The sequence below is a fragment of the Streptopelia decaocto genome (assembly GCF_964273445.1).
Source record: "Streptopelia decaocto genome assembly, chromosome: 2".
Taxonomy (NCBI): Eukaryota; Metazoa; Chordata; class Aves; order Columbiformes; family Columbidae; genus Streptopelia; species Streptopelia decaocto.
Window position 1 is genome coordinate 116,749,618 of NC_138655.1, and position 12,189 is coordinate 116,761,806.

The window sequence follows — 12,189 nt, forward strand, 5'->3', positions numbered from 1 at the left end:
CAGAGGCCCATTCACATACTGGCATGGAGATCATGGCGGATATTCCAAATTACAGAAAGTGAGCTAAAAAAGATAAATAAATCAAACACAAAATAATGGAGTTGGAAACCAGACTCTTGCGCTTATCAGAACACTTCTTACGCGGAAGACTCTCTAAGTGCTTTTAAGACTTGGTTAATTACATATTAAATCCCCTGGTGTGCCACCTCCGCCCCCATAGAGGAAAGGCAAAAAGTGTCTTAATGAAGAGAACCACAATCAGGCAGGCACCAACATGAGCAGCCACAGCACTGACTGAAGAACCAGACTTTGTCATGTGGGAAGAATGACCTGGTACAGCTGGCAGGGTCCCATTTTACTGCATCAGACCTGGGGAAGGGAAAGGTCTCTTCTACCGAAACTGGGAAGCTTGCAAGACTAAGAGATTTCCTTTCTGCTTATCCATGGATTCACGGTTTTGGGCTAAAACTGCAAAAACACACCACTGAGAAGTTACAGTGGTGGGAACCGCTGAAGCAGCAGCAGAGATCTTGATAGGAATTTCTAGTCTTGCCTGGGGGATGCTCTTCCCAAACAACAGCTGTCCCCCACTCTTACCTCCTCAAGTCTTCTGCTTTGCCATCCTCCTCCCACCACCTTTCCTCCATCCCTTCACCACATTCACTTTACCTTCCCTTTAGCATTCCTAGCTACAACACATCCACTCCACCACAATAAGGGCACTAGAAAGACACTTGCCCTATCCCCTCCACCTCTGCAGGCACCTTGTCTATCCAGAGGGTGAGGTTCATTTTGAGCTAGAAGCTGTACTACTCCAGGTATGCACGGTGCTTACTGCAGTTCCAATGTAACTCTCACTAAACATAAGCATTTGAGAAAACAAAAAAAGGTTCTCATTAGACTTTGTCAGGGGATCAATCAATCCGCAATGCGAACGCACACCACTCAATGTGAGAGCACACCCGGAATGCTGCGCTTTGAAATGGCTCTTCACACACCCAGCAACTTCTTCCAAAGACACTTCTTCACAGAGTATTTGCACAATGCTCTAAATGCTCAAAACCACTACAAGCTACACATAAAGACACACCTTCTACCAAAATTGATACAATAATTTTGCAACCAAATACCCTGAATGGCATATACCTAAACAGAAGGGTTCAGCCTTCTCCTATTTCAACATGTAAGGATTATTCTCACTTCTTTGCAGAAATGAGTGCATTTTTTCCATTTTAATTCAGAGCAAGGGAGACGATGTTCACCACTAATTATGTTTTCTGCCAAAAAAAATCATGCCGGAGCCATTTTTGCGTTTCACTGTTAAAAAAGCAATATTGTTGCCTAGACAAAATGGTAAATTTCATAGAAAACATAATGAGAAGGTCACAAAAGTATCTAGGACCTTAAACTTCTCTTAAAGATTTTATTGCTAAGTTCTCCCAAGTACAAGGGGATGCATGATACTGATCTAAAGGGAGATGCTACTGCCCCTATCTAGACAGGAAAGGAGATGGTAAATTGCTTTGTAATTGTTATTTTGAGAGGACCAAATCCACAAGAAGACAATTAGTCTCTCACAGCCAAAGGTTAAGCTTATTAACAAGAAGGATGGTTAATTAAATCCAAGCACAGAAGTGATGAGCTTGTGAGTATTAGTGTGAGTGACGTGGAACTGAGGTGACAGGAACTGCTGCTGCCACATCCAGAGGCAAAAGCCAGAAGCACAAAGTTTCTAGCGTACAGGAGCTGATGAACCAGACCATTCATGGTACCTGTTTTCCAACATAACTGGTATAAAAAGCCCAGGAGAATCAGGTACTCTCTCATATTTCTGTTTTTAGCGTTTGGTATGCTGCCAACTGAGAGAGTTTAAGATGGTTTATGAATCTGAAGAAAGCTGCATGGATTAATGTTAAAGTATATCAGTCATACATCACATATAACAGATAAATCAAGATAAAACTGCATGTGCAGATCTCATTCACTTTGGTGAGAAAAACAAACACACACTTCTCCTCATTCACAAACTTCACACACCACATTGTAATTATTTTGTATTTTAACCACAGCTATCATTTAGCCTCATGACTCCTGATAATTAGGGAGACAAACCATATAATTTTCAGAAACAGCGATTACCCAAACAATCTGGTGGTCTAAGTTCAGATAAATCTATACCTGCTACTAAATCCATACCTTTTCAGCATTTTCCACCATTTATGTAGGGATGCTTATGTATTCATACATTCACACAGACTTTACAAGTATTTTAAAGACTCAATCCCTCCCCTCTCCAAGGAAACAGGTTAACCTTAATTGCATTATTTAATCATCTTATTAAAATTGTTACGCTGGTTTGCCAGCTCAAAACAAAGTTGACATAATTAAAGATTCATGCCCAACCACATTTAGATGAGAGTAACATCATATCGCATTAAAAAATAGGAAAGAAACAGTAATTTAGGTCTTCAGATTTCAAAATGAAGTTTTAGACTTGACATACTAGGTGCAGTAACAAGTTGGGATAGTCCTGAACACAGACTTTCAAGATTTTTTGCCTAAACTCTGAGCCTTTCCCCACTGCAAGGTTTTGTTTCCCAAAGCAGAGGAAGGAAATGGTCCCAGGAAAAGCAAACTCTGTTTAATAGAGGAATTAGTTTGATAAGTCACCTTAAGGTCAGTAGTAACAGAGACTGACTGAAAGCCAGACAAATACACAGTGATTATAAAATTGTGGGTTTAGTCCCAAACAGCACAATCCAGCAGTCAAACAAATCACCTCTCCTGCAAGTACAGAAGTGGTTTCACTCCAATAAGAGTTCTACAGCTCTCACACAAATATTACTGAGCTAAATTTGGGGGCGGGGGGGGGAACCAAAACTATTGCTGTGGGACTGAATACGTAGAAAGTGGAAGTGGCCTTGAGGCACCTCAGTCTGAAAGCCTGGGGACTCATTTTTGCAGTGCAGCAAGGAAGCGGTTAAGGGGGGACAGCCCAAGTGTCCACTCCTGACTTCTGGCTGGAGGACAAATATGTTATTTAACACACTTTGTTATTTAACACTTGCTTTAGAGGCATCATCAGGCAACAAAATGAAAAAGTCAGTAATCAGCACATAAACACCACTCATTATGTGAGAAATACATACATGTTCTAGGGTGCATTGAGTCAAGTTACAGGAGCCTGGAGTCTGAGTTTCTCTTCTACATGACCCATGAGGTTTTTTTGTTGTGTTTTTGTTTGTGGTTTGTGTGTTTGGGTTTTAATTCCTTGTTCTTACATTCACAAACATCTGCTTTTGTTTATGTTGTCTAACCTGGTATTTGCATACAAACAATACCTCCAAATAAAGACTCAAGCAGGGAGGAAGCAGTAACTTGCCCTAACTGGTCTGTCCTTGAATCATGCTGCATATGAACTTAATTTATAACACACTGATGGAAGATGTCAGTCCCTCCTGCTACAGAGCAAACAATATGTAAACAATGAAGGCAAAGGGCTTAAGGACTTAATCACGGTGTCAGGCTACAAGAGAGGCCACTAGGTGAATGTGAGACACAATGATAGCACACACATCAATTTAGCTTAAGGATATGTCAGAGCAAAGACCTTTTCTTCTTTTTTATCTGGAAGGCAATTGGCACTACAGGAATAACCAAAAAGCATGTAATATACACAACAGACTTTTAAATAACTTAAAATCCACTTCCTGCTACAAGGAACACTTAAAATACGGTACCACACCATATCTAAACTAAATAACTGTTTTTTGACCTGCCATAAACCATGTCAAAAACCTATTTTTTAATGCCCTGTGACCACCAAAGAATGCATTAAAAATAAACTAATGACATAGGCCTTCACTCGATGTGTACGTGAAAGCTACCTGAGGTTTTGACATTATAAAACTTACACCAAGCTTATCGTCATCATCATTACCTCACTGGTTTTCATGTAATTACTCATGCTAGTGAAGTCAAGCGTGTGGGTATGACTTGCAAAACTCCAGTGTTACCATGTTCATTGCAACCATTTCCTCTATTAGAAGGCCATTAACATTAGACTTTGGGAAGACGTTACATTTTATCGTATGAACCAACTGAACTTCAATTTCTGCCAATTCCATTAAAACAATTTGGGGGTGAGGGTAGAGAAACAGACTAGAGGGAGATCACATGCATTTTCTTAGGTTTTCAGTTTGGGTCTTTATGTATTTAAAGAGATACTTTGGAACACCTTTTATAACACACACACAGAACCAGAGTTCATTGGCAGTATTTTGAAAGCTGATAAACAACAATAAAGTTAACTTTTTATTGCCATCGAAAGGAAGCAATCATACATAACCACTCATCTTATATTCACAACAGCTAAACTAGGCAATCAAGATTCACAGGACCGGATGTGATAAATAAAACCAACAAACCCCAGATAGATAGACTGAAACTACAAGAGAGTTCATTTTGAAGTTTATTTCATTTTACTGTATATAAAACTGCATTGATTAAAACACTGCATATTTAATCTTCCTTTTCAACAGAAATCAGAGTGTGTTTTCTAACAGGATATTTACCTATGTTTCTCCTGCCACACTTTCATATGGCTCAAATCTAAGAACAAGCCTGCTGAAACTTGCCAAAACAAGTTCTAGCAGGGATAATAAGGAAATATTAGTATTCATATATTTTTCCTAATGGCTTCTGCAGGGCCTAAACAGCGTTATCTGACCAACAGGAGTGGAGCAAAACAGCCCAGCTATGCTGAGAATTTTTGGCAGTCTCCTGCAGATTCATCCAGATATCCGTCAGCTTGGCAGTTCCCAGTCCTTGGTTTACAAAACCCTGGAGGGTCAACAGGACATTTCTAACAGGTTTGTGAAAGGCTGCTAAAAAAAGCAAGCCTATTATTAGCAGGTTTAAATTTGCTATAGAGAGCCATATGCCCATTGGATTTTTTTAACTACATGTGGAGCCCTGAAAAAGAAAAACAAACCAAAACCCAACTGCAATTCAAAACCCCAAACAGGTCAAAAAGTATTCCTCTCAGGTTTAAATGGCAAAAGCAACAGGGCAGGATCAGGCACAGAGGTTAATGCTGTGCTGACAGGACACCAAATGACTCGGATCAAAATGTCACAGGGCAAAGTCAGTTGTGCCAGCCCTACACCAGCCGCCCCAGGAGCAGGTAACAGGATTATGCCTGGCACAGATAATTTTCCATTTTTCTTCTGGAAATTCAGGCTACATTTATGAGTACAGTTTCAGCCAAAGTACTACATTACCAGCTACACATTTGCTTTTAGCAAGATGTTCACAGACATCTCAGATTCCCCTGAGACCTTTGGCTACTGAAGTCAGGCAATTTCAACAGTTTCAGTTCCCATACTGATGAAAAATGCATTAAGAAATCAGAATGAAAACGATAGTAAATCCCTTAAAATTAATCTTTAAAAAAATTACAAGGCTTAAAACAAACTTGTGTTTTCTGAGGCTAAATGCAGATGCTGGATTACCTGCCTTGCAAATGGGGAAAGAGAACACAAAAAAAACCCCAATGCTAACCCAGTTATAAAATCTTATACATGAAGGCGGTAAGTGGCTATATTACAATGCTGTGCTACAATCACAATTTAGAAAACTGCTTACATCATTATTTAATTATTTGACAAATAATAATTCATTCTTTTTTATTTTTAATGTACTTATTTTGAAGTGGCTATGCATGAACAAGAGCTTAGTAAAAATGGCTCACACTAAACTCACGCTTAAAATAATATTTTTATTGGAAGCATCCTATTAGAGAGGAAGATTTAATTGAAGTTGTGCATTTCTGAAGAACACATTGGAACAGGAATATATGTAGTGGGAACTTCTGCCTGTGGAGGGCTTGGGGAGGTAGAAATTACCTCAAAGACGTCTGTCTGTCAGATCTAGAAACTTCAATCCTGAGGGCTTGGATCAGGCTGAGACTGGCGGGCTCAAAAGAGACGCAGCCACATAAGGCACAAACCCCACAGTTACCTCATTTACATCAGTGCAAACAAAAAGCAACTTCAACAGTGCCAGAGGAATTCCATTAGGAGAACTGTGAGGAAAATAAGCCATGTTTTTGCAATTAAAACCACTGTTTTTTCCTATCCTAATGTTTGTGGTACGCAATCTCTCAGGACAGATGGTAACAGCTTCCTGGTTAACGTCTGTATCATTTAAGTTTAACTAATGGACATATACTATATAAATAAATTATAATGCAATGAAGACTGACCTAAGAGTCTTGAGTTATCTGGGGATCCACCCACATTTACAAGGCCCGTCAACTGCTGGCCTGAGCAAAAGAGAGAAGACAAAGGCAAGGTAGTTGCTGCCCCAGGTACATCAACACTGGACCACTATGGATGAGTGACAAAATTGGGGTGACATGTAGGAACAGGACACAAGTCACAGGGACAGGAGAGACAAAGGTCAGACTTGGATCTGACTTGGTCTGATCACAAAGTCAGTGATCTTAATAAGCCATCAGAGCTGCAAGGGCAACAGAGAAATTCTGTCACTTCAGTCTCACCGTTTCCTGGCAGGCTAAAGACACACGAGCTACTAAACCTACCTAAAAAGAGAAATATTAATCCAGAACATATAAATACAAACCAGCTTTGTAGCATTGCCACCTATCTGGAGGAAGTATCAGAATGAAAGATCAGTCTTGCAGAAGGGACTGCACTGGGAAGCAGAAAACAACAAATGGGGGTGTCATGCTTTCCTACAGCATTGCAGTTATCCTCAATACACAGCTTTATGAGAGACAAAACAGGAGGAGCTGTCTTGGTCTTCTAGACAGCTTTGCAATTTTGACGCTGACTCAGGACTTAAAAAAGCAAAGCACTAGATTACGGGAATTTAAATTCGCAATTTGCCCTGTATCGAATTTTTTTTTTTTTTTTTAAAGGGGGAAGGTTTGTCTATGCAACTGGTATTATTTTTAGCATCCATTTTAAAAACTATACTGGTTTCATGGCTTAAGGAATGTATTTTCTAGAGAAGCAGAAAAGAACTGCAGCTTTAAAGTTTTAATCATAATAAGAAGCTTGCAGAACCATCCTAGTCTAAAAAAACATTCTCAATATCTTTCAAGGCAGAAAGAGCACCTTACCTATCAGACAGACTTTTTCACTCAGGTGCTCTAACCCAGGATTTGGCTTCTTCTGCAGCCCTCCCTTCACAAACATGAACGAGTCACTCAGTCCTTCTGTATTTTATTCCCCAACTTGTGGTCCACACTTCTTCCCTATCATATAGTGGTAGGGAAGATACAGGTATGAAGGCTGTAAGGCACTAAGATTTTAAATCTAAGTACTACACCTAAGCAGGTATCTAAACTAAATATAGAAAGACACATTGTATAAATTAAAACAGCGCATTAATAAAACAGGGACCAAAAAAATTATCACCTCTACCCTGATAGGCCTGAAGTGAGCGTGACGATTGTCACAATCCACCTCTGCGGTGTTAGGAGCCAGCCTAGAAGAAACCTAAGCTGTTACTTCAGGAACTGGAAAACCCTGCAGGTTCAACGTTTCTGAAGCTTTTGGAATGTACTGAAGAACATCTGAGCTGGCAAACTTTAGTATTTCTTGTTTTGCTCACTGTTGCATTAGCTAGCACAAGTGATTACTGTCTCCATAACAAAAAGAAAAAAGAAAAAAAAATCTGAGTGTAAACATTAATTTTGTTATCCCTCAAAATACTGGGAGTTGAAGGCCAGGATAACTGCAAGACATAGTATATTGTTTATCTGTTCTATGCTGTATTGGCCATCAGCAATTCAAGTAGTCATTGCAAAGAACAAAGATGTATAGCACATTACTATCTCCCTTTATCTCCTGCTATAGCCCTGATTTCTGTATCTATGGTATGGTACAACTGCCTTCCCACTAGGACTGTAAATGTTTCATTGTCTTTTTTTTTTCTTTTAATAGTATAGTACGTCATGCTACCTTTATTCACTCTTACTGTTTCAACTTGAGTCCATTTGTTTTAACTTCTGCATGCTGCACCACATCTAAGACTGGTTGCCCCTGTCAGTTCCACATTATTGCAAAACTCACAGCTGAACTTGACAAACACCCCATCCACCACCCAGCTGGCAGAAAAACAACAACAAGGGCCTTGCATTTCCTCTCATTCAACATTCCTCCCTTGTCCAAGGGTATTAACACTGAGTTTTCTGTGTCCTTTTACTTGCTATTACAGCAATTCCCAACATCTTCCTACCCGAACTCTGCTGCTGTAGCCTTCCTTCTCATCTCCTTACTTTCCTATCCCTGTTCTCTGCCTCTTTTTTTTTTAAACTCATTGCACCCCAACACCTTCTGCTGTAACAGCATCATCAGTTCTGTATGGTCACCTTGTAACCCAGTGGGGTGATGAGACATGGAGCTATAAACTTAGATAAATTTCTCTCCAGTCTCCAGAATCACTCCCAACCACCCCAGACCCTGGGGACACAGCCAGAAGCAGGCAAAAGGAGTTAACCTGCCAGTGTTCCTCTGGAGGCAGAGCCAGCACCCAGCTGCACCTTGCCTGCAACACTTTGCAGCTCTCCAGCTGGGAATCACTTCTGTATGAGGAGGCCTTTGGCACCCACAGCCTGCGGAAAGGCTGGCTCACTCTTTTGGACTCCCTCTGAAAAGGACAATGTGTAAAGTGTTCCTGGCAGAGCTGCTGCACTGCAGTTCCAGTCAAGTTACGGACTATCTTTTTTTCTTATCATCTGCACAACCCAAGAAATATGCAGCTCTAATCAGGAAAGCTTCAACTCCTCATTTTCTCTAATGCAACCTTAAGTTCCAGATTAGTGACACGCACAAGTCACATATGATGTTCCAGGAACCATTGTTCCTATCTCTTTTGCTTCAACCAGCTAAGCACACAACAGGCAAAATAAAAACGGACAACAAGCTTTTCTATCTTGTCATATTTTAAATTACCTGCTGTCTTCTCTCAGGAAGGTAGAAAAACTGTACTCCAGAATACTGCCCTAAGAGTAAGGTCATGTCTACACCGCAGAGGGACCAGAGAACACCTTAAGTTCAGTCAATCAACATCTGCAGAGACTGGCTGAGCTAGAGTCAAGCCATTTTCAGACTGACACACCAGTGGGCATCCATCACCTACCCTGTGGTCTCCCCTACAGGAGAGATATCTCATTACAAATGTATGGGAAATGTCTGCACGAGCAAGTTTCCCAGAAATAACGCAACACATGGGTTTAAACTACACTGACTATGCGACATTGCTAGCTCCTATTCTGTTTGAGATGCACAGCAACTCACCTATCAAGAAAACTAAATTCACGTTAGATAAGAAAAAGAGATTTATCAAAGCTGAGTTAGCATTGCCCAGGCCACATGCACACTGTCAGACTATCAGTTGCTCCCCACTGCTGACACAAAAAAACTGCCCAGAAAAAAACATACAACTACTTGGGCACAGCAGATCTGCATCTGCTGAGGAATTATGCGTTCATCTTCTTGCAACCGGCTCCAAATAGCTGCATTAAATTACATTTTGACATTTTTGTCTACTGCCAAACAAGCAATTTCAAACAGAAACACATACGCAGTCTGTAATTACAATACTTTAAATGAAAACTAGAAAGGAGGCAGAAACATGCAAAAATACACAGGAGGTGTTAAACATTGCAACAAATATTTTAGCTTGTAGGCAGACTTTACCTTTGTCCTTTTATAAACCTGTAACCACACACAGAGCTTCTGGTCGCATCTTCTAAACTTCAATGAGCATTCAGTCCCACACAACTTCTTACCACAAACAGGTGCCATTGGTATGACAAACACAATTGCATCAGTGAGACAGCACGAATAGCTACGCTGACAGAGTCGTAGTGTTTGAAGAACTGGATCTTTATTGCACATGGGGCTGCATTTTTAAATACGTGAATTAATGCTCCATTTATAATGACTGTTATCACTGAAATGTTTGTAAGACTATGAAAGACTTATCTGTTGCTCTCACTAAGCAAAGGAAAACACGGTGCTCACTAAAGCCTTGCTATCTACACGACCAGGCATCAAAGCCTGTCACTCACGGCACCCCGCCAGCCCCTTCTCTAGTAGAATCACTACTGTACCAGAACAACAAATTTGGGCTTATTTCCTACAGATCTGACACTGCACACCTTTGCTGTGTCAGGAGTCTGGCACACAATCTCTCTCCTGCACACCAAAAAATATAGTTTATCTTTTCTGAATCAGGATCAAAATGAAAGAAATCTAAACAACCTCTGGTGTCCACCCAGCATCCCTCACTAGCACACAGGCAGCAGGAGAGTGCTTCAGAAACCAGACTGCTGCTGCCTCCTCCCCGTGCCTGTGTTTTCCTGAAGCTTGTTTTCCAATGAGCCATCGTGAGCTCCTGCTTGTTCTTAAAGAAATTACTTTTCAGAGGTGCTCCAGTAGTAATACTTAGAAGCTGCTGTTTAAAATCAGTCCAGATTACTTCCTACCAACACGTAACTCACCATCCATTTCAACTAAACCCGCCAGAGTACAGCTCCTCGGCTTCAACAGGGATCGCTCCCGATGCTGAAGTCCCCACTGCCCCAGGGACAGCCGCAGCCCAACGCGGGTGACCGCGGCCCCCTCCGCATACAGAGGCCCCGCTCCAGGCTCCGGCCACTCGCCGAGGGGCCCGTCCCATCGCTGCGGCACACTAACGGGTTACGGGACCCCGAAGAAATTGCTGGAGGCTCCGAGTTTAAATTTGCTGCCCAGAGGACGTTACGCTCCTCCGGACGGCCCCGGAGCAGAAGCTAAACCGCGGATTCAGCCCAGTGTTATTTAACATCTTTAGCCCGGCGGTATTTAGAGCTCAGGGCTGGAAGCCTGCGGCTCAGCAGCGGCGACCGGGAGCCCACCTCCCCTCTTGCGACCGCTGCCAGCGCCTCCACGAAACGCCACTCCGGGACGCGACGCGACCCGCCGCGGAGGGAAGGGGGTCACCGAGCGGCCTTCGGCCAGCCGCGCCACCCGCAACCGGGCTGCGCGGGGAGCGGCGCCAGGCGCACCGCGGGGACGGACTGGGTGCGCGCCGCAGGCAGCGGGCACGGCCCCGGGACAGCCGCGCCGCGCCGCCCCCCTCCGGCGGCCCGCTCCCGCTCCCGCCCCCCTCCGCTCCGCCAGCGCACACCTGCCCGCTCCCGCCCCCTCTGCTGTTGTTGGTCGCGACACCCACCTCACAGGCCGTCGCCGGTCCGGCGCGCGCCCCGCCGCCCCCACGCCGCGCGCGCGAACGCACGCCGCCACGCAGCGCCGCGCCGCGCCCCATCCGCCCCGCCGCACCGGGGAGCCCGCGCGGCACCGGCACTGCTCCCACCCCCGCGTCCCCTCCCTCCCGCCCCCGTCGTCCCTTACGCTAAGCTCTGCGAGGAGGTGGGGCGGCCGCCGGGAGGAACCAGGAAGTGAGCGGCGGCGGCGGGAGGCAGCGCGCACCCCTGCCCTTCCTCTCCCGGCCCGTCCCCGCCCCGCCGCCGGGCGCGGCGCGGGGGGCTCCCCAGCCCACGGGCGGCTGGCGGCGCCGCGCCCGGCGGGGCTCGGCCCAGCCGCCGGGCTGCCGCAGGGCCCCGTGTGGCCGGGGCGCGCCTGTCCCCGGTGCGCGGTTACGTCGCGGGCGTGCGGGGGCGGGGAGAATGCGGGTTTTGCGAGGGAAAAATAACCTTTTTTTTCCTTCTTTTTCTTTCTTTTTTTTTTTTTTTTTTTTACACGGGGAACAGCTCGGCTTCGCTGCGCGCCTCCGAGCCCCTAACAACTTCGGGTATTTCTGGCTTGCAGGTACCCAAAATCCTGCGGCATCCGTGAGGACAGGGCGTATCGCTGCAGGTGTCCGCACGTCCAGGCACCTGCTCGCTCGGCTCTCACCGTTCCCAGACACGGCTGCCAGCAGGTACAGCCTCGCCGGACCTTAATCATGGCGTGCGAACTTCTGCATTCCCGGCGGCTCCTTCCGGCTGGCTTTATTTCAGCCAACGCTTGTCATCCACCTACCATCACGAGGTTAGAGGAAAAGACGCTGCTTTGCCCTAGTTAAAACAAACAAACAAAAAACAAAAACACAAAACAAAAAAAACCAAAACACACACAAAAACCCCACCACCAAAACACAAACAACTGGCAT

The 12,189-nt window shown here is 44.3% G+C and overlaps 1 protein-coding gene across 3 annotated transcripts in view; it reads right to left on the bottom strand.

The window, feature by feature from the left end:
• The window catches only part of ZDHHC3 (zDHHC palmitoyltransferase 3), a 34,200-nt gene extending 22,556 nt beyond the window's left edge, over positions 1 to 11,644 (bottom strand). The window contains exon 1 of one of the 3 annotated variants that reach the window (XM_082046389.1): positions 11,430 to 11,644. The gene's annotated coding sequence lies outside the window, so the exon portion shown is untranslated. Of the gene's footprint in view, positions 1 to 11,250; positions 11,389 to 11,429 lie in introns of those variants that run through there. The other 2 variants (XM_082046390.1, XM_082046391.1) reach the window with 2 other exon arrangements.
• Positions 11,645 to 12,189: the final 545 nt, after the last annotated feature.